Consider the following 5,288-nt stretch of genomic DNA (forward strand, 5'->3'; position numbering starts at 1 on the left):
TGGGCCTGGCGGGGGTGAAAGGCCGGCAGTGGGCTGGGTTCTCCAGCAGCAGGAACCTGGCTCTGAATGCGTGGGGAGTCTCTGTGGAGGAGCGGGGATCTGAGGGTGTGGGGCGGGGGGGGGCACGAGGAACTCCAGAGCTGCATGACCAAGAGAGGCTTCAGACCCCGCTCTCAGGGCCACGTTTCATCTCGCTGCCGCTCGGCCAGGTGAAGAATTGCCAGCTCCGAGGCTGGACGGGAATGTTGGGATCACCCAGGTAACCCGCACACCTGGCAAGGCCTGGAATGAACTTCTGGGGAAACTGAGGCACAAACCCCCATCCTGCTTCAAACGCTGGCTGCCATGGAGGATCAACCCTGCCCTTGGGTGAGCTGTGCCAATGGCTAGTTACCCGGGCCCAGAAACATGCACCTTCCTTTCAGTGCGACCTCATCTGCCTGCTACCCTCAGTCCCGGGCCGGAGCCAGAGCAGGGCCTGCGATGCTGCTGCTCCCCCCTGGGGCAGGTATTCACAGCTGGGGTCCAGGCTCCTCGTCTCCTGCTCTGGGGTAAGCACCATAGGCTGGGAAATGGTGGAGGCCCCGGGAAAGGCTCTGGCGGGGAAGGGAAGCTGCTTGTTTGTCGCTGGGATTTAACTCTGACACCTAGTTCCCTGGCTGGAGAAAGGGAGTCGGCGTGAAAGCTACAGCAATTCACTGGCTGCGGCTCTTGCTGCTGCAGCTGCTTCTGGCAGAGCGCCCGAGGCTGAGTCACTTGCCAGCGGGTGAGGTCTGGGAAAGGGAACAGGCCCCCAGTGGCCCCCAAGAGCCAGTGGGGAGCAGGACAGACCCGGCCAGGTGCCATGGGTATAAGCACCGGGAGATCCATGCAGGGAGAAGTACAAAAAGGAACAGAAAGGGGTGGGGGAACCAGGGGTTGGACAGGGCAGAGCCACAAAGGTTTAGGGGTCACCTCCCTCCAACCCCCCCAACCCTGCCCTGGCACGCAGGGCCCCCACATCCAGGGAGGGGAGACTCTGCAGGGGCAAAGCCCTGAGTCAGGGGGATAGGTCCAGACCTGGGGGTGAGTGGGGGACCCCTGGACACGGGGGACAGGGGCAGGACCCAGAGAGGACTGAGGGACCCTAGACCCGGGGGCAGAACTAGGGGGGCCATGATGGACCTCACCTCAGGGGAGGAATATAGAGGCTGGAAAATCGAAAGTAACTTTTCCCCACTTTAACTCTGCCCCACCCAGCGAAGGAAAGTCTGCAAACTCCTCACTCCCAGCTACTCTAAATCAGGAACTGTCTGCAAAGTCCCCGTCCCTCCCCACTGGGAGCCAGGGACCGTCTGCAACCCCTTCCCTCCACACAGCCTGCATTGTGCTAGGGCGCCTCTGCAAACTGCCCCCCCCCTTGAACTGGGGCTGTCTCCTGCCTGCCCCTTTGCTGCCCTCCAGGGCCGTTTCACTGGCAGGCCCGCTGTCGGCTCCAGCTGTGCTGCCTTCCCCAAGGAGGGTCTGACCTGCCAGACACACACCCCAGGGACCCCTAAACCCAGCCCTGGATGGCACCAAACACAGCTGGAGCATCCCCCCAAACTCTGATTATACTAAAAATCAGAGTCAGTCCCCGGGCTGCCCTGGCCTCATTGCCCCCCAGCTGTCACTTGTCAGATAGATATTGAACCAAAACCCGGGGGGTACAAGAGGTTTTTATTTTATTTGCTATTCCTGATACTTTTCATTTCAGAATCATTGGGACACGCTCCCCGTCCCCGTCCCCGTCCCCCCAATGAGACTCATCACCCCACTGGGACTCAGGAAGCAGCTCCCGCCTCTCGGAGTGATGGGCTCAGGCTCTCTGCAGACTCTGGCCTCGTTAGTCATACTCTGGGCAATTCCTGGCTCTCACGGCTCAGCTGGCTGGAACAGCAGGGGCCTGTGGAAAGCCCAGGAGCTGCAAGCGGACAGGCTGCAGGGACATGCTCTGCAGTCCCTAGTCCCGGGGCCAAGGGAGGCATGTTTGGGGCTATGGAGTGGAGTCTGCGGTTACTGCCTGGGAGGAGGGAGTCTGGGCTGGCAAACCCAGATGGGGGAGCCGGAAAGGCTCAGGGGAAAGCAGCAAGCTACAGGACAGCACAGAGCTGGGCTGCTGAGTGGAGGGTCTGAGCTGGGACCCGGAGCAGAGGGCGGCCCAGTTCCCCTGCCATTCCCTGGGGCAGGGGCCCAGACCGGGGAGCGGATTGCCTGGGACATTTTGCCCCCAAAGCCTTTGATACCCCGGAAGGGAAGGACACTAGGACCTGGCTGGAGGGCCGAGTCACCCCGAGGCAGCTGCAGCTCCTGGGGAGAGGGGCTGCGGAGTGAGCGGGGACAGTGGGAAGTGAGACCCCAGAAGAGGGTGCAGCACCTGGAAGGAACAATGCCTATAGCGGCCAGGAGGAGGCGCCCTAGCGGCAGGTGGTGATGTGGCTGTACAGCGTGGCCCCCATAAGCAATGCAGGGTGCCAGTCTGCGGTGGACTCGATGCACAATCCCGTGTCCTGCGGGAGGCTGGACGGGATGGACACTCCTCCTGGCCCTAGAGCCTATGGAGCCATGAATCTGGGACATGGGACAGGCCCTGTCCTGGCCCCCAGAGGTGGTCGCACCCTCCCTCCCGCCCTGTCTCTCCCGGAGCCCCGGTGGGGTTGCCAGACTAGGGAGAGGAAATGCCCCAATGCTGGGCACAGAGCAGAGAGCTCCTCGGATCTGCCCTGGGGGAGCTGGGCCCATGAGCAGAGGAGGCCCAGTGCCCCACGTGAGCCCAAATGAGCTAATCAGCAGGTGTGAGGCTACACCTGTGGATGGGCAGGGACTCCATGGAGGAGGGGGGTGGGTCCTGGAGGTCGCCCTGGGGCCAGCGCATCGGAGGGGAGCAGAGCTGGCTGGGTCTGGGAGGCTGCCAGAAGCAAAGTCACCAGGGGCCCCCGGGAGGTTGCCCTGAAACCCGCGGCCCAGGGGCGAGCTAAAGGCTGGTTCTGGAGGTTTGATTTGCTGGCGTTTGGCCAAAACACCTCGTTAGTGGGACTGGGGAGGGGAGGGTGCGTGCCAGGGGGCTGGGGAGAGGCTCTGCCTGGGACGGTGCCCCACTGTGGGGGAGAGCAGAGATGGCTGGCAGACAAAGCCAGGTCCCACATCCCCCATCAAAACTGGCAGATGGGATCTGTGCTAAGCCCTACCTCCTCTGGGATTTAGGCACCTCTCTGCTCAGGCACCGCAGCCAGAATGCCATGCTGGAGTTAGGCACCATGCCAGGAAAGCCAGGGGAGGAGGGGGTAGATCCGCATGACTCCTCGCCCACCTGGCTGTGGGAGACCCGGGTCGATCCCCTTCCACCTACCAGGGAGACGGGATTTGAACCTGGGCTCCTCCCTGCAAGAGAGTGCACTGACCGCACTGCGGGTGTCACCTCGGAGCTGCCGTGAGGAACAGGCAAGGGGAGCTGTTGAGTGACGAGTGAGTGACTCTGGAGTCTGGTGCCTGCAGATCTCCCCACGGGGCAAAGAGCAGGACCCCCAGCTCCCCTGTCTAGTGAGTTATTGATCTAGAGAACAGCAGCTCTGGCTGGAGCCTCCCCTGGGTTAGCCCAGAGCTCTGGGTTCGGGTGCTGCAGCCTGGTGAGAGAAACATGCTCCCGGCCTCTCTCCCCATCCGGCAGCGTGGGGAACTGAACCAGGGCGACTGCTCAAAGCCCTGGGGCAAAAGCCGTAAGGAGCAGCTGGAGCTAAGAGCACAGCCACTGGATCTGGCCTTGCGACAGCCGCTTGGACCCTCCCGCCGGAGGTGCAGGGCCTGGGGTCATGGGCAGGGCTGTAGGGACCCTGACAGTGAACATGCAGATGCAGCAGGAGCTCGCAGGACTCAACAGCAGCTGAGCAGGGTTGGGAAATGCCGTGGAAGCCCAAACATCGGACATCAGAGCCGGAAGTGGGAGTTGGGCACCTCTGTCTGAATCGTAAGATCCTGTGCTAGCCATGGGCAGAGTTAAGGGCATTTGGGGGCCATGCTCTGCGTTTCCTGGCTGAATGGGTTTGTATTTCTTTTCAGTGTCATGGAGACGGGGAGTCTCTGGGGTTTGCAACACATGCTGTGGGGATCCTGGCACCAGCCATGGGATATTTTTTACCCCACAGGGACGGGCACTGCCCCTCACCTTGAACTTCACCTTAATGGAGCTTTCTGCCTGGTCACCTACAACGAGCCTGGATTCCGCCTGCTCCCACCCAGCTCCTGGGCTCGGGGGGGGGGGGGGGGTTTGGCCCACCCCTAAGCCCCGGCTGGGTGCCAGCTCCCCTGGGTTTATAGCTGTTACACATCAGGATGACAACCCCCATCCCTCTAGACTGCCCGGGGGAGCTGGGCACCCAGCTGCCATCTGGGCCTGGAAAATCTCCCCCTGTCTTTTTGCTCTAGAATTGTTCCTTCCAATTTCAATGCCCTGGGCTGGCAGCATCAGGGCCTGGCCCCACGGCCGCTGGGGCTCAGCGCAGGAGACTTGGCTGCTGGAGCCCACGTGGCTGTCGGCGTCAGCAGCGTGGGGGGCGGGGGGAGGCCGTGTGAGCAGTGGGGAGAGCGTTTGCTGCTTCCCTGTCCCATTACAACACCGCTGTGGCCTCGCTCCAGGCAGGGCCGGAGGTTCCCGAGCTGCAGGGGCGTTGGATGCCCGGTTCCCAGGTATCTGAATGGGAATCACGCGCCCAGCGGTGGCCGAGCAGGGGCTGATTTTCCAGGCCTGGCTGCTCCTTCTCCTGCGGGAGCAGAGACCACTTGGGGGCGTCAGGGATCCACACAGACCCGCAGCTAAAACAACCTGCTAAACCCTGCCCATGGCCCATGCCCTGCATCTGTCACCTGCACCCCACGTGCTCCCCGCTCTCCAGGGCTCCTCCCGGCCCTAGCCAGCCGCCCTGGTGTCTGGGTCCAGCTGCTCTGCCCCATCAGAAAGCCGGCGCTGGGAGCGCTAATCCACCTGCTCAGGGCAGGCCGTCCCTGACCCTGCTGGGAACCCAGTGCCCTGGGCAGCCGTGCGGAGTGCAGAGCCCCGGGACCCCAGGCAAAGCCAGGCAGACAGACAAACCCGGGGAACTGCTTTATTCCAGCGAGGGGCTGGCAGAGACAGGCTCCGCCCGCAGCACTAAGGGCCTGTCGGTCTGGTGTAAGTTACAGGGTCAGTGTAAACAGTTTTCGTTAAACTTATGCAAACCAACTGGCTGCTCTTAATTTAGGATCCCTGGGGGGGGCTCTGCATGGCTGGAGGCCCA

This window comes from Natator depressus, chromosome 13 (assembly GCF_965152275.1).
Source record: "Natator depressus isolate rNatDep1 chromosome 13, rNatDep2.hap1, whole genome shotgun sequence".
Classification (NCBI taxonomy): Eukaryota; Metazoa; Chordata; order Testudines; family Cheloniidae; genus Natator; species Natator depressus.